This window comes from Microcebus murinus, chromosome 11, assembly GCF_040939455.1.
Source record: "Microcebus murinus isolate Inina chromosome 11, M.murinus_Inina_mat1.0, whole genome shotgun sequence".
Lineage (NCBI taxonomy): Eukaryota > Metazoa > Chordata > Mammalia > Primates > Cheirogaleidae > Microcebus > Microcebus murinus.
This window is the reverse complement of record NC_134114.1, coordinates 38,608,452-38,626,570: the sequence shown is the minus strand read 5'-3', so window position 1 is coordinate 38,626,570 and position 18,119 is coordinate 38,608,452. Positions and strand designations below refer to the sequence as shown.

General features: G+C 41.3%; 1 pseudogene; it reads left to right on the top strand.

Moving 5' to 3' along the window:
- The first annotated feature begins 5,073 nt into the window (after positions 1 to 5,073).
- On the top strand, positions 5,074 to 6,162 carry LOC105877313 (small nuclear ribonucleoprotein F-like; annotated as a pseudogene).
- Positions 6,163 to 18,119: the final 11,957 nt, after the last annotated feature.

The window sequence follows — 18,119 nt, the reverse complement described above, 5'->3', positions numbered from 1 at the left end:
CTGAAACATATAAAGAGTTGGAAGCAACATTTTTAACTAATCAAGGAGGGAGTGAGGGTGAAATGGCTTGGGCAAGGGAACGGAAAGAGAGTGGTTGGGCTGGAGTAGGGTAAAGACAAGGTTTACAAGTTAGAAGAAAGGATCATACTTTGAAGTTTCCATGTAGAATGAATTTCCATCCGACCTGCTCTGATGGCAAATTAGGTTGTGTAGTAGGAAAGCTGGGTAACATTTTAGAGTGACAACATAGTCTCAGGTCCAGGCAGTGACAGGGCTAGTCCAGAGCAGCACTGGAACCCTAGGCTCCTAAGAGCAAGGCAGTCAGAGACAGGCATTGCCATCCGTGTTTTAAAGAGGGGACAGGGGAGGCTATTTCACAGAGCTGTGAGGAAGACACAGGGGATACGCTCTGAGCTTTCAGAAGGAACATTCCCATTAACTTTCCAGTCATCAGTCTCACTTCAGCAAGGGAGATTAGAATACTCACCCCAACATACCTTTGTCTTTTGTGTCCTACAGTACCCATATTCTCTACCCTTAGACTTTCATCATAAATCAGAATTTTGTTCCTAGGCAAATGGGCCATCCCAAGTGCAGATGCCCACTGAGTCTTTGCCAGGCAGGTCTGCACTTGGAGTGTATCCCTCCCTGAGCTATGGACCTTCTAGCCCTGCAGGCAGAGGGGCTGGAGAGTGTCCCAGGAGATCTGACATACATTCTCCAGCGCCTTGATGAGTACTGAGAACCTGGGGGCTAATTTTGGAAGACAGAGTTCTTACAAGCCTTTCCTTATAAGAGATGGAACATTTACCTCATTATATTGGAAAGGTATCAGAGCCGATCACATTCAGAAGCATGAAAAAGGACATTTTAGGTAAAATTACAACAGTTTCTTCCTGGAGCTTTTTGTGGTTGTAACAGAAGAAATGAAAGTGAACTGATGCAGAGCCCTCCAGGCTGGGTTGGCTGGAATCTGGGCCTCTGAGAAATCACCAATGGGCTGGGCTGTAGATAAGTGACTGAGGGGGCATGTCCCTCTTTCCTGCTCCCCCCATAAGACTCCATAGTCCCGGTTGATTCTCAAATGTAAACATTCCTGTTCTTGTGGGGCTTGCAAGAAGCACATAATAGCTAACACTTAGAACAGGGCCAGAACTTAGTAAGCACTCAATAAATGTTAGCTCATTTAATTATCACAGTCTATGAAGTCGAGACTGCTATATAGTACCTCAGTTCTCTTATTCATAAAATTTAGGGAAAAAGGCCATGTAACTTGCTCAAGGTCATATAACTAGTACATTTATAGGGATGTGGTGAAGTACTTTCCAAAATGAAGGGTTTATACCTCCCGCTGCTGGGAGCGTGGCTGGCAGACCCACCACAGCCGTCAGTCCTCTTTGGGAATGGCCCTGGCTGAAGAGAGCCACCAAGCCTAGGACCATGATCGTTTCCCAGGGCAGCCCATATTCAATGATTGATTGACACGGGGGTACAAAGGCTCAGCCCCCTCATTCCATCTTTGGATACTTCTCTGATGGTCCATCTTAGCTTCAGAGCCCCCGAGGGGTTGAGAGCTTCAGAGTCCCCTCAGGCCTTTGCTGAGACTGCATTGCAGCCCAGCTTCTCCCTCTGCTCAGTCTTGTTTCTCTCCTCTTCTTTCTATAGCACGTGATCCCAGGAACACTCCCTACTGAGTCTCCTGCCCTCTAAGCCTCTACTCAGAGCCTGCTTCCCCCGAACCCAAGCCTGCACAGTGCTGAAGCTGCAATATGAGCATGGGCCATCTAGCTCCACAGGCCAGCTCTTCACCAGTGCATTCTACTGACTCTCCAGACAGGCATAATTGTTACAAGTATAGGACAACCTCATGTTAGTGCCTAAAAGCAAAAATACTATTCAAAAAGACAGTGTCCTGCCCATAGCAGATACTCTGTTTTTGGTAATTGAGAGGGTGTGTGTGCGTGTGTGTAAGGAAGGCAAGGAAATTAGGAGGAATTCTCTGCACCTACATCTGCTTTCATAATATGGAGAGAGATTTGTTGCTACTCTTACTTAGCAGCAAAGTCTTCTATGGTTTTCTGATGAGCTTTTGAAAGCATAGGCTTAGCAAAGGTTGGTCACCCAAGAATTCATAGCTCCCTAAGTGATACCACTGCTTTCTCTATTAGGGCTTTCTAGATGTCTCCACACCTAGAAGACCTTGGTGAAATGCTGAGATACCATCCGTGTCGTCTTGACAAGCCACAAACTCATATAACTGTGTCTTTTTGGCCTGGGAAAAACACTGTGGGCCATGCAGCCCCATTTCATCTTCTGCAGATGCGGATGCTGAGGTATGAAGGAGCAGAGGGGTCCCCAGCTGATCAGTGACAGAAATGGCTCTGGGCCCCTGTGCCTCAACTTTCACTCAAGAGCTCTTTCTACTGCTCTGCTCTTCTGTGCTAAAATTTCATGAAACTTCCAATATTATGAGTGTGCACAGTGATTATTCCATGTGTCCCTCTAACTCTTCCCAGCTTCCCCTGCATTTAGGTTGGAATCATGTGACCAGCCTCCCACTGGCTTGTGAGTGGAAGTGGTATATCTGCATCTTTCAGGTCAGCAAGTTTGAACTGGTGTTCATCCCCCGTCCTTCACGTGTCCTATGCCAGAGACCTTGGAGACCAGGCAGACCTCATGGCAAAGCTACAGGACAGAGGATGGCCTCCAAACCCGTATGAGACTTTATGGGAACCATTGCTTTCTTAAGCCACTGAGATTTCAGGAGTTTGACCTTCATGGCAGCTAGGACTTGGCACCCCTAGTCAATGGGCTTCTACTTCGGGACCAGCTTGTCTGAACAGGACATAGTAAACAAGGTTTGGCAATGGCAACTTGCCACTTGGAAAAAGTCAACAGGAATTTGCCACTCATCACTTGGACATTCATTTCTCAACTAAGAGGCAGAAGGGCCCCCAAAACACAAGAGTTCCAAGGCTGAGATGAGAACGGCAGGTGCTGGTTGAGTGCCCCTTCCCACTCTTCTTCAAGAAATCAGGTTCCCATGGCTACAGAGAAGGCTGGGTCAGGCAGCTCTCACATGTTCTAATTCAGTTCTCTTTCCACATCCAGGGATGGGTCGTGGCCACATGCCTTTTCTGTCTAAGGCCAGCTGCATCCCCTCCCGTAAGAGCACTGGGAACTGATAAGAGGAACTGACCCAATGCCACTTCTCTATGAAACCTCTGCTCAGCCCCGACTTCACGTCTCCACTTGGTTCTGAACTGAAAACTCACATGACTGTCCCCTAATGGGCATAGCTGTGGCTCCAGACAGGACCCTGAAATAAGACAGGAAAGGCAGGACACCCATCTTCTGGCTGGGCTGTTGGTCTGTGGCTATCACTGAGGGATTGGCTCTGGGACCTCAAATTAGTGTGTAGATTGCTGGCCTCAAGGTTGGATTCTGGCCAGCTGGCCCTGTTGTCTTTGCGTTTCCTGGCACTGAGCCTGTGGTGCCCATAGTGGTGTGGGCCATTGATGGAGGGCTGGGTTGTCTGTGCCGTTCTCCTTCCATTGCTAGTGCCCTATTTCAGAGAGTCCCCCCAGTGGATGTTCAGTGACATGCATCCTGGGGTCAGCAGGTCCGAGGTCCTTCACGTAGCTTCAGATAAGGCTGGCTGTTTATGGTTGCAGTTAGTGGTTTCATTGCATGCAGGCTCTTCAGAGACAGGATGTGACACAGCTGGAGGGCGATTCTGTGGTTGTTGATGATATAGACAACATGAGAAATTCCGATAACTGGCCTGACCTCTTCCATTTTCACTAGTAACAACACAGTCTCCACTGGGTTCTTGCAAATGTCACAACACAGGATGAGATTAGCAAATCCAGTAAAAAGTTCCCCTATTTATGTATAAAACCAAGTGAATATTGTGAAAAATACTTAATTTTCCTGATATTTCTCTTTTTAAAAAAAATCTAGTATATTTTAATTGTAAAAGCTAAAGTAATAGAATAGAAAGAGTAATTGATTTTCTAATACTAAATCTCTCTAACAAATTAACAGTTTGGCATATATTCTTTCATATTTTATGCTTATATATATATCCACAAATTTCTAAAACATAAATGGGATCATACTGTATATAGTGTTCTGCAATTTTCATTTTTATTTTATTTTAAGGTATTAGGACATTTGCCATGTCAATAGGATATACCCCATATTTTAAAAAATATCTATACAATGTTTAACTATGAGGATGGCCCATGACTTATTTCTTAATTCTCCATGGATAGACATTAGGTTATTTCTATTCATTTTTTATTATTATCAATGCTATAATAAGCATTTTTATACAGTATATCTTTACACATCCCTCCTATAATTTCTTTAGGATAAAATAACTAGAATTAGAAATATTAGCTCAAAGCACATGCACAGTAAAATTTTCATATTGTGAATAAATTATCTTCCAGAAATGTTGCAAGAGTTTATATTGCTACCAACTATTATGAGAATACCTATTTTGCCGCACCCTTATTACTAAGTAATACTATTCTTATTATTTTAATAGGTTAAAATAAATCTTGTTTTTTAAAATTTATATTTCTTTGATTGTTATTGTATTTGGGCAGCATCTTTTCAGATAGTAATGGCCATTGTATTTTATCTGCTAATTGATTGTTTAGTTTTTGTCCATTTTTCTTTCGTTGATGTTTTCTAACTGAGAAATTTAAAAAACTTTATATTTTACAAATATTAACCTTTTGTGATATATGCTGAAAATATTTTATAATATGTTTTCATTAGTCTCATATATTGAAAGATTTGATTTAAAGTGTTATATGCTTTTGTAAAAGCAAAAGTCACAAAGTTAATCTTCTGTACTGCTTTCAGTTTTGTGACATGCTTGGGAAAGCTTTCCTCACCTCAGGAGTATAGAGCTATTCTACATTTTCTTCTAATATTTTTAAATGTAAAAATAAAAAGAACTTATGAGTATTTTATCTTTCTTCCTATACAAAAATAAATTCCCCTCTTTTAAGCTCAGCGGTTCGGGACCTGCTAAGGTACCTCCTGCAGTCACGAGGGACAGGCTGCAGCTTGGCGGCGAGTAGCCTGCAGCATTCGCCAGTAGTTACGATGGTAGTCACTCTTGCCTGGAACAGCCTTTTTCCCCTCTGGAAGTAAGCTCAAACAATAGCAAATACGCAATTGCAAATGATGATAAGTGGTAAGAAGGAAGCAGACAGGATGCTGTGGGAGCACCCGTTTGTACATTAGAGTCTTGGTCGGAGATGTCCTCCTAGGCTGTGACGTGAAATGTGGCCACTTAACGAACAGGAGGAAGAATATACTACCGAACACTGGGAAGAGGAGCATAAGGACTTCGGCCGGAAAGAAAGCTTGGCCAGTTGGAGGAATTGGCAGAAAGCTACAGCCACTTGCAAGAATAGTGGTTATGAGATAGGGTAGGAGAAGCAGGCATCAGGCAGGACCTCTTAGGCCCTATTAGGAGGTTTGGATTCTACTCCAAGGGGAACTGGAAGCCATTGAAACATTGTAAGCAGAGATAATGAGATGATTTACTGTAAAGAAATGATGGTTGCATGGATAATATAAGTTGAGAGAGTGAAAATTGGAGACCCATTAGAGTTTACCCCTCAATCCCAAACCTTTCCTCAATGGCTTAACAGGAAAGCCAGTGATGGTGAAACTTAAGTGGAGAATGGAATACAAGGGCTACCTGGTGTCTGTAGATGGCTATATGAACATGCAGCTTGCAAATACAGAAGAATACATAGATGGGGCATTGTCTGGACATCTGGGTGAAGTTTTAATAAGGTGTAATAATGTCCTTTATATCAGAGGTGTTGAGAAGAGGAAGAAGATGGGGAAATGAGAGAATAGCATCTTTTCTGGGTGTTTTTTTTATATATATATATTTCTAGACAATAAAGGTTTGTTTGTTTTTCAACTTGACTTGTGAACTATTCATATTCAGATATTATGTTTGAAGCTCAAATGTTGAAATAACTGAGATTATTCGCAGAATTAATTTATTAAAAGTCACCCAACTTTACTTAAGTTGGCTTTCTTTTATAAGCCCAATACTGTTTTTTTCTGTGAAGGATAATTATATGCTTTATAAACTTGTATGAAGATGGATTTAAGACCTTTTCTTGTAATTATATATTAACTGAGACCTTTTAAAAACAACTTCTTTCTTTTAAAGTTATTTTTGAGCCACTCTTTACATGTGTAAAGTTAAACATTCTCTTAGTATTAATATATACTGTATTATTCTACTTAGTAAATAAATTACATGTTCTCTATCGATATAAGCTAAATGTACATATTATAGCTAAAATTGATACATCATCTGTAAATTAAAATGATTGTGGAGACAGGGTACAACCGAAATTGTGGACTGACGTTTAGGCTGACAGCATACATATAGTTTGTTCAGAATTTTTCTGAAGAGAACTTAATGTGAAATAAAAACCAGTTTCAAAGTTATGTTCTAGACCATAATCTAGTGGTTTTCACTTAAGTTTAAAATCCCTTGGATATTTTAGAGTTGTACATTGTTAAAATGTATATTCCATACTGATAACCAAATGCTATGAACTTCCCTGTAAAAGGATTGAAAAAATATATCATTTAAATCCTCATGTTGTCAGAAAATGGCCGTTATTAACTTCAGTGGCCATTTATCATATAGTTTTATCAATAAACTATCTTTGGATTTGTATCTCCAACTGGTACAACTCAAAGTGTAGATATAAATGTTTAGCTATATAGAGTAATACTTTTACGATATAAATACTGAAAGGCTTCAACAATAGAAAATTACTCAATCCTTAGCCCTTAGAATAAGGGCCTGTCTTCCTCAAATTGATTAGGCAGAATATGGGGCAGAATGTTGCCATTACTGAAAGCCAAAATCAACAAAATATACCTAAAGCATTCTGGCAATGAATGTCTTACTGCTCCTTCTCAAGTAAAAAAATATTCTTAAAAAAAAAAAAAATAAATAAATAAATAAATAAATTCCCTGGAAATGGATTTAACTTATTTTTTCTCAATTTGGCAGCCAATTGTTTCTATGCTACATATTGAAATATGAAACATTTCATGTTGCTACATATTGAAATATCCCAATTACTTTAAAATTCCATCTTTCTGTTTTATACTAAAAGCAAATTACACATATGTGTATTTTAATCTAGATTCTATATTCTGTTTTATTGATTTCCTTTTCTATACTTATGTCAGAATCTAAAGTGTTTTAATTATGTACATTAGCTTTAAAGCAGGTTTGGATATCTGGGAGAGTGGGTCTCCACATTCATTAATCTTCTCATGCATTTATTTTTCCAAAGGAAAGGCAGAATCAATACATGTTTCCTCTACTAATTAAAAAGAAAGAAAGAAACAAAAGCTATTAGGACTTGTATTAGTCAGGGTTCTCCAGAGAAACAGAACCAATAGGAGATATATCTCTCTAGAGAGAGAGAGAAGAGGAAATTTATATGAGAATTGGCTCAGTTGATTATGGAGGCCAAGAAGTCCCCTGGTCTGCCATCTGTAAGCTGGAGAACCAGGAAAGCCAGTGGTGTGATTGAGTCTGAGTTCAAAGACCTGAAAACGAGGAACACCAATGTCCAAGGGCAGGAGAAGGTGGATGTCCCAGCTCAAACAGACAGAGGGAATGCACCCTTTCTCTGCATTTTTGTTCTACTCAGGCCCTCAAAGGATTGCATGATGCCCACTCGCGTTGGTGAAGGTGGATCTTCTTTACTTAGTCTGTGGATTTGTATGTTAATCTCTTCCCCCGAAACACCATCACAGACACATCTGTAAATAATATTTTATTAGCTATGGAGTCATCCCTTAGCCTATCAAGTTGCCGCATAAAATCAACCATCATAGGACTTTTATTAGAATTGTGTTACATATATAAATTAATCTGGAAAGAAATAGAATTTATATAAGATTGAATATTTCTAAAGTAGAAATGCAATATGTAAATCCATTTATTTAAGTTCTTTATGTTTTTCAATAAAGTTTTTTAATGAAAGTCTTAGAAAAAATAATTTCAAAAAGATCTCATTTATGGCAGTATAAAAAGTATTGCTGGAACTTTGTAAAATATATAGGAATCTCTAAACTGTTGCTGGCAAAGCTGGTATATACACAAATGTTTGATAATTATTTATCTCTTATATGAGTATCTTCCTAAACTCTGTTGTTGGTTCTAATTATTTTTGAGGTATGATAATATTGCAATTAATGATCACCTGTCTCTTTCCTTATACTATTTACACCAGTCTTACTGTGGTCAGAAAAATGATATATAATGTATATATCATGGTAGAGATAATGTATTAATATGAATAATAGTATAGTATTGGTTGTATTTACCTTTCTCTGATGTAATGTACAAATACTAGAGTTATCCCCATTTATGTATGTATGTTATTTTTTGGACAAAATTTCTTTATCAAAATAGGCAAATCTCCTTTATCTGTTCTTAACTTTTTATGTGCATGTATGTATATATGTTTTATCAGAAATGGATGTTGGATGTTTATTGACTATCTTTTCACATCTATCCAGATAATCATATAGTTTTTTTTCTTTAGTATTAATAATGTAATACATTCATTAATTGATTTTTCAAAAAATGTGTTGAATGAATAAATGGATGAATTAAAACATCCTTGCTTTCCTGGAGCAAACACTAATTGATTGTGATTTTTTTACATTATTATATTTTATTTTCTCATATCATATTTATGATATTTGCCTGGATATTTTTAAAATGAGACTTTGTATTTTACTGTATGTGATTTTTGTCAGATTTTAGTTTTAAGTGTTAAGCTGGCTTATAGACAACTTTCCAAATCATTTTTCTTTTTAAACAGATATTTTAATATCACTCCTGGTCATATCCCTAGCACAGAGAGAGAGTCCTTCCTATCTGGTCATGAAACCCCTCTGTATGAGTTATCTTTTTCTGTATAACAAACTACCCCAGATCTTAGTGGCTTAAAACAATACACATTTATTACCTTAGTTTCTGTGAGTCAAGACTTTAGGAGCAGCTTAGCTAGATGTTCTGGCTCATGGTCCCTCATGAGATTATAATCAAGATATCGTCCAGTGCTGTAGTCATCTGAAGACTTGACTGGGGCTGGAGGATCCTTTTCAAGCTCCCTCATGTGGCTGCTAGCTGGGGCCTCAGTCCCTCCCCACTAAGTCTCTCCATCGTGCTGCTTGGCTGTCCTCATGGCATGGCAGCTAGCTCCTCGCAGGGCAAGGAAGAGATCCAAGAGAGAATGAAACCACACTTTCTATTATGGTCTAGTCTCAGAAGTCACATGCCATCACTTTTGACATATTCTATTGGTCACAAAGACAAATCACGATTCAATGTGGGAGGTAACTACACAAGGATGTGAATTTCAGGAGGGACAAAGCACTGAGGGACCATTTTAGAGGCTGGCTACCTCACCTCTATCTCTCTTCTCTGTGTTTTGGTTCCCTTCTCTGCTCTTGGTACTCAGGAAAATCTCATTTATGAGACCTTTATAGTTAAAGCTTTATAAGCAAGGTGATCCTCAGCCTTCATCTTAAATATTGCCTTGGGGTGACTACATGGATATAGGTACATGTATGCAAGCCTGGTGACTACAGGCAACTTTCTACCTGGTGCGTATGGATTGCTGTCTGTGAAAAGTTCAACTCAAATACTTTTTAATGACCCCACCTTCTATTCAGGAGTTATTTGGAAATATTGTCTGGAAAGGGTAGTGCCTCCAGTGAGTGAGTATTAATTCAGGTCAGGTATGTATCAAGCTGGCCCATTTTGGAAACATTGCCCTATGGGCAGGACATTTCCATTTGGAACAGGATGGCAAGAAGAGGAGCACAGAAGCATTTACTCTGTGCGGGCTGTGGGTGGGAGGGGAAGTGTCATGCTGTGTCACTTCAACTTTTTTCCTCTCTCCACTGAGAATATCACAGCATAGAAAATAATTTTAGGCTGGGTGTGGTGGTTCACACCTATATTCTTAGCACTTTGGGAGGCCAAGGCGGGAGGATTGCTTGAGGCCAGGAGTTGGAGACCAGCCTGAGCAAGAGTGAGACCCCCTCGCTACAAAAAATAGAAAAATTAGCCAGGCATGGTGGTATGTGCCTGTAATCCCAGCTACTCAGGAGGCTGAGGCAAAAGGATCACTTGAACCCAGGAGTTTGAGATTGCAGTGAGCTATGATGATGCCACTGCACTCTAGCCCAGGTGACAGAGGGAAACCATTTAATCTAAAAAAAATTAATTTGATAAAAATTAGGTTTCCCTGCTTCTTCTTGTTCTCTGTTTTCCTTGCGTCTATTTTACCTGAAAACAACTTAAGCCACAGTGTCTATATACATTCTTTTTTTTTTTTTTTGAGACAAAGTCTCGCTTTGTTGCCCAGGCTAGAGTGAGTGCTGTGGCGTCAGCCTAGCTCACAGCAACCTCAGACTCCTGGGCTCAAGTGATCCTGCTGCCTCAGCCTCCCGAGTAGCTGGGACTACAGGCATGCGCCACTGTGCCCGGCTAATTTTTTATATATATATCAGTTGGCCAATTAATTTCTTTCTATTTATAGTAGAGACGGGGTCTCGCTCTTGCTCAGGCTGGTTTTGAACTCCTGACCTTGAGCAATCCGCCCGCCTCGGCCTCCCAAGAGCTAGGATTACAGGCGTGAGCCACAGCGCCCGGCCCTATATACATTCTTGTATTAGCTTATTTGTCTGAACTGACTCAAACTATTTTTTAAACTAAGTCAACCAATTTTTATTTATTTATTTTTAATGATGCAGAGAAAGTTTACCATCTTCAACTTCTTCGATCAGATGTATTTTTCAATCCTGTATCCTATCCTAAATTGCAATAACTCCTTCAGGATATTTTTCCCTCTTTGTCTACATTCTGAAAAAACTTTCCTGAATTATTCTTCCTATTGTGGAAAGAGCCCTATTTATCTTTTTTATTTCATCTGAAAGTTTTGTTGCCCTTGGTGTCTGTCTTTTTTTTAATTTCACTAACTATTTCTATAACTACCTTTTCAACTTTAAATACTGTATCTTAATCAGAATTAGAACAGAGAAAATTTGTAAAAAGGGAGCTTCAAAGAAGATCTCCTGGGTAAGAAGAATTGAGATGTAGGTGAAATTTTCCAATTTACTAAAATGTCTCCAGTCATTTACAAAGGCCCCTTCCAGCTTAGATACTTTGATTCCGTAACCTTTGTTTGCATGCTTGTCTTTGGTTCAAAATCATTTATTTGAGTGAAATCTCGTAAGTAAAGCAGATTTAAAAAACATTTGCATTGATAACAAATAGTGTTCAGATTCTCCCATACTGGGACTCTCCTTATCCCCAACTCTCCATTTCCTTTCCCGATGACCCTGGGGTGGGAGATGGTGTTCCTTAGAACTCTCAGCAATCTGCAGAATATAGTTTAAAAATCACTGGCCAAGTTAGCTCTGAGCTCTCTCCCTGCTCTAAGATTCTGTGCGGCCGTAATTGCCCTTATCTTTCCTCTCCACCTATCTATTAGGAAATCATACCCATCTGTTATGGACCGAGTGTCTGGGTCACCTCTCCTGCACAAATCCATATGTTGGGGCTCTAACTCCCAAAGTGATGATTCTTGAACATGGGGCCTTTGGGAGGTAATTAGTATTAAAAGAAGTCATGAGGGTGGGGCCCTCATGATGGGATTAGTGCCCTTATAAGAAGAGACATTAGAGAGCTCTCTTGCTCTCCCTCTCCTTCTTTGCCATATGAGGTCTTAGCAATAAGGCAGCTGTCTACAGGCTGGGGCCCAGACACTTTCTATTGTTTAAGGCTGGGGTGTTTCGTTAGGGCAGCCCAAGCAGACTAAGACAGCATCTTTCGAAGTTCAGCTTCTCCAGCCCACATCCCTGACCTCACACGGATGTCTTTCTGTGCTCTTGCCCATGCTGTTCCCTTTATTTAAACTGCCCTTCCCACCTTTCTTGATCCTGAAAAAGTATACAATTTACAAGTAATAGGCTGCATCCCAGTTTGACTGGAGCATGGGACTGGTGAGGGGAAACGGTAAGAAAATTGGGTATAGATCACAGCAGGTAACAATTTTTCAAGGTAGTCACTGACATCTGGAGTGAGAGCGTTAACAACGTGTGCAAAAATCAACCAGCTTATCTAGAAAATGATTTCACAGTTCCCTTCCAGCTCTAGCGTTCCTGATGTCTGTAATCAGAGTTGTTTCTGGTCTGACAGCAGAGAGTGGATGGAATTGAAGTTGGGGAGAACCAGAGGCAGGGACAGAGTGTTATCTTCCTTTTGTGGTCTGTGAGCTCCATAGAAGTCACATGAAAGCAAACACCTTTGCCCCCTGTAACACATCTAATTGAGTCTTCCATTTCTCCGTGGGGTTGGGGAGTCTGAAATCCCCTGCAGTAAGCACGTACTTAGCAGATGGTGCCTTTGAAGTCTTGGCTTCTCTTGGAATTTTCCTCATAATTCCTATTCCCCTATCCCTGAGCACTTTTAAACTTTTGTCTAGCATTTCTAACTTTTTCAAAGCACTTCCACATCCACAATGTTATATTTATAGCAACTTGATGAAGGAACAGAAATGATCATCTTCATTTTCCAGATGAAAAAAATTGAGTGCCTAAGAGGTTAAATGACTCGCTAAGGTCAGATGCAGTAACTAATATTAGTGGCAAAACCATACAGAAAAGTGATGAACCAGAAGCTAAAAGACCAGATGACAGATGTATGTTCATATTTCTAGTATGGTTCTGTGGGGACAGTCCCTTCTTTGCCTCTGTGCCCACTGCCAAGTTAGAGTGACATTATCCCAATGCACTCACAACCTACTCACTGCGAAAATCTCCACCTGAAAGAAAATGTTTCTGGCCTAACAATTTTTGCTTCCCAAGATGTGCATTTTTGGGAAATTAGCGACATTTTGAATGGCCCAGGAATTGGCACAGTTAGAACAAAGCAGGTTCTCAAAATCAGTTGGAAGCAACTGGGCCAAGAGAATATGGCAACCAGATTTTGCACATGTAAAATACATTCCTATTTAAGAAAGTGAAACTTTCTAAATCAGTTCAAAGCAAAGATGGAAACAACAGTTTTTTGCCAAAACTACAGCCACCACAAAGTCTGTCCAGTCCCTTCAAAGTCTCCTCAGCAACGTGATGGTGGGTGTCTCTCATCCCAGTTCAAATGCTGCGCTCCACCCTTCCCTTGTTTCCCTTTACAGGCAGAACTCTGGCACCTTCCAGAAGGCTCCACGTTTGGAAGTGAGAAGCCAGGGTCGGGTGGGAGGGCAGCTCTGAGTGCTGGGAGAGGGTGGGACCCGGGCTCTATGCTCAGAGGCACCGCTGACGTCAAGCCCTCGCCTGCCTCCCGCTCAGACTGGAGTGAACACCGGAAAACTCCCCTTTGCAGCTGTGCAAACTGCCCTTGCAGAACTGCAACACGCCCACTGCCCCCTGCAGTTATTCTAAGTCCACAGTTTCACTGGCCATATTCAGAGGGGAATAAAAAACTCTCTATTTCCCAGCTGGCCCTTTTTCAGTCAGACAAAATTAAAATGAAGCCTGAGGTTTAAGTGGAATACTCTTACAGTTTATGTTCTGGAGTTTCCATGCTCCTTTCGCCTCCCCCTGGTCAGAGCAGAGCCGGCCAGCTGAAAGCTGTTCCTCCAATCTCCGAAGGAACATCCCTGGAAAGTTGGCTATCGGGCTGTTTCCGTCTAATATGCATCTGCTTCAGGCTTCAGACGGGCTCCTCTCCGTGCCCAGTGAAATGAGGAACATTAGGAATCCAGCCTAAAGGCTCACCCTGGAGAGGGAAGGGGGAGGGAGAAAGTTAATCAGACTCTCTCCAGGTCTTGGGAGAGCTCCTTGTCCTCACTGGTCAGGCAATATATAGACTTCCCAGGGCACCATCTCCAAGGGAACCCAGCCCAATCCTGTGGGAAGAGGGAGGCCATTTTCCCTGGTGGGAATGAATGGTGAAATCTGTGCCTTTCACTGGAAGCTAAGATTGGAAGGATAAAAGATCTCCTCCAAGCCCCTCTAAATTGCCCTCCTAAGAGTTTGACTTCAAGAGCAGTGTTAGAGGTTTGAGGGTGGGGAGAACCTGGAATTCTTGGGTTACTTCTCATCCCAAGTACCCTGTAAATCCCAGTGGCTCTTGGGTATGTATTGAAATCATCTGTGGTGGTTTCATCTTTCTGAAAATACAAATGCCATGCTTCAAACCCAAGTATTGTAATTCTGTGGGAAGGGGCTCCAAAGGCTTAGCTTTGTGTAGTTTTACAAGTTCTACAGTGGTTCTCATGCAGGTGGTTCATTTGTTTGCCAGTTTTCTCCGCTGGGATATGTATGTGAACCACCCCTAAAGGGTGGAACACTAAAATCACTGGGAAGATAATTTCCCAGCACTTTGGGAGGCTGAGGCAGGAGGATTGCTTGAGATAAGGAGTTTGAGACCAGCCTGACAAGAGGGAGAGCCCCATCTCTACAAAAAAAATAGAAAAATCATCTGGGTGCTATGGTGCACGCTTATAGTCCCAGCTACTCAGGAGGCTGAGGTGAGAGAATTGCTTGGGCCTAGGAGTCTGAGGTTGCAGTGAGCTATGATGACACCACTGCTTTCCAGCCCAGGTGACAGAGTGAAACCCTATCTCAAAAAAAGAAAAAATTTCTTTTAAGTGGAAATCTGCAGCATAAAGGTTAAGAGATGGCCAGTTTTAAAAGACTGGAGGCTATAAAGCAGGAAGAGTTGCAGTATACAGGAATAAATGCTTCATTTGTAGAAAAATGGAGTAAGGCTTTTATTTCCAGGAAAACCACCTTAGCCTGCAGCAATAACGAGTGAAATTAGTTGTGCTCTAGGGCAGAGATAGCACCCAGCTGTGTAGGAGAGAACAAGATTAGTTGTCCCTAGAAGTCAGGTGAATGTAATAGACCAAGGAGCAAGAACCAGCAGCATTTTGAGCTTTCATTCGAAATGATATTGTCCACATCTGATCGTGTTCTCACTGCTACGACTTTCATCTACTCACTTGGTAGATGCTGTTGACCTCTTACCATGTGCCAATCACTGTGCGAGTGCCGGAGGGAAGTGATATCACCACCCGGACTCTCTCTCTCTGATCATTTCTCTTCTCACCTTATTTTAACTTGGTCTTAGTTCTGCATTTAGATTCTTTTCACATAGTAGGACGTTGCCCTTCACAGACCCAGATTTACATCCTTCACCTTAAAAACTCCAGGAAAAGAGTGCGCTTCCTTGCCCAGCAGCTTGCTGTCATTCAAAGGGAAATGTTCAAATCAGCTCTGCTTGAGTCACATGCCCATCTGTGGCAGATGCTATTTCTCAAAGACGGCCACACTGATATATGTGTTTCATTCCGGCGTGCCCGACACATCTCCCACCAGGAAAGGGAGCGAGCTATGTTCCTTCCCCTTGAATCTGGGTGGACGCTGTGATGGCCCCAACTGCGTACTGCAGAAATGCTGACGTGTAGCTCGTGAGGCCGGGACATAAAATGGAGACAGCTTAGGGCTGGTACACACACTCTTTCTCTTGGGATGGTCATCTGAGATCCTAGCCTCCATGTCATGAGGAAGCCAGGGCACATAGCGAGGTAACGTGTGGGTGTGCCAGCCGAGAGCCTACAGACGTGTGAGTGAGTGATTCCTCTCAAGATTGCAGTCCTCCCCAACCCCCTGCCTTCAAAAGTCTTCCAACTACGGCTCCAGACTTGTGTGACAGGACAAGCCATCTTGCTGTGTCCTGTCTGAGTTCCTAACTCACAGCACCCATGAGTGATAATAAATCACTTCTGTCTTAAGTCAAAAAAGTTTTCAGTAATTTGTTACACAACAATAGAACGAATAATATCCCCTTGAAGCCAGAGTGCAAGTGTGTGAAGAAGAGAGATGTGAAAGGTTGCTAGAGAGACAGGATGAACAGACACCACAATCCACTACAGTCATCCTGGGATATATTAATTTCCCATGAGTGTTACTGAGAGAAAATGCTAGATTTTATGTACATGTGTGAACAATTGAACCCAGAGTGATAATTATCAGCAGTTACTGGAAAACAATCCTAATTTTCCTATCTAGTTCCATTTGCTACACATGTACAATTTATTATTTTTCAGGCAAGATGTGCGTTTTCTCAGATTTATGGTTTTAGGCAATGATTCCCAATTCAGCAAAGACTAAAAAATGAAATTTCAGAAGTGTTACAGAGAAAGTTTTAGGTGCAGGTTGAATTTCAGGTATGTGAGTTAGGAGGCTCTGAGCTTCAAAGCTTCTTTCAGACAGCAATTCTGTGGTGGGCTATAAGAGAAGAACATGCACTGAGGTGGAGTGAAAGAACATTTTCGAGACTTGCTTCCTGGCTAAGTTGTCCTCTACCTGCTTCCTCTCCGAGCAATCCAGGAAACACATTCATTTTTCTGCTGCATGTCACGGTGAATTTGCACAACAGCAGACTGAACCTTAATTCCTCATCAGCAAAAGAAAGTATTCTTTCTGGAAGTTCCCAAAGAATGAGGGGAAACCATAAATTAAGCAGTATTTAAAATATGCTCTTTCTCACAGAAAAAAAAATGTTTACTGTGCAGTCTTTTTAAAAGACAGCTGTTAGGGCTACAAGAAACTGGGTTTCAGGATTAAGAGCTGAGATTTGAAATAATATTGCCACCTGCATCAGGACTCAAGTATGGAGAAGAAACTAAAAAATAGACATTGGAATGAGAAAGGCAAGCTTTAGGGGTGAGGAAAAAGGTGAAGTTCGCTGGCCTCCTGCTCTCTGGTTTCCTGGTTGTCACAGAACTGAATCCATTCTCTGGCTCCATGTCCTTTCAAACGTGGAGAGATTACAAATGAAGGAGAACACATTTTGCTCTGTCCTTTCTTAAGTTAAATTCCTCACCAAAAGTCTATATGAAACAGAAGAGACACAGCCCATTTCCCAAGTCAGCAGCACTGAATGCTGCTTTCTGAACTTGTAGGGAGTGTTCAGTTCTGTGAATTTTGGCGAGTTTTTTTGTTTGTTTAAGGGCTAGATATTTTTTATTGTGGAAACATTTACATAACATAAAGCTTACCATTTTAACCAACTTCACAGGTATGTTTCATTGGCACTAAGTGCACTCACACTGTTGTATAACCACCACTACCATCTATCCTTACAAAATAAACATAGATCCTTGGCCTGCATTTCCTTAAACAGTAGAACCTTTCTGTAGATTATAGCTCACAGGGAAGTGACCAGTTAACGGTGCTTATTAGATGTGCTATTAGACGTGAGCACATAGTGAGATGTGCTCAGTCACTCCACTCAGCGTTAAGAGAGAAAAATGGAAATCTTATGCATCTCTAAATGTGTCTTTGAAGAAACACGTGTGATATTTGGTCACTGTTGCCAATATTCAGGTTGAGCTTTGAAGCAGTAATGCCACTGCTGTTGAAGGTTAAAAAATTAACCATTTTTGGTTCATAAGGGATACTGCTTAACCTTGGCAAAATTTTCAAATAGGCTGGGGTTTATAATGGTAGGTACTGATGGGCAGACCAAAGATGCGGGTCATGTACAGTTGCCAGAAGAGGGTCCTGGGACAGCATCTGTATGCGGTCAGTCTCAATTTCTCTAGCTTTGGGATTCATAGGCAGTGGGTGCGTAATAGAACTGCTTCCCAGGGAATTTCAGAAGCCAGATGTTTTCTAATCTACTGACCCCCTCCTCTCCTTCCACTTGTTTTATTGTTCTCTGATGCATCCCACTTCTACCCTTTCCCCCCACCTCCTGAGACACAGTGGGACAAACTGGGACAGGAAAGGAGACGGTGTCCTACAGGGTGCCAGGTACCTACCTGCTGGGACCATGGCCACTCCAGGAGACATCTACCACCAGGGGAGACTTGGGAGCTCCTCTGTCTCTTAAGGGTGTCAGTTTTCCACCAACTGGGTCTGCTCCAGTTGGGGAAGGAGGTCTGGGGTCGGTAATATTCACTCTCTATCAAGTTGTCATTTGACCATATTGTGAGTTACCCTGC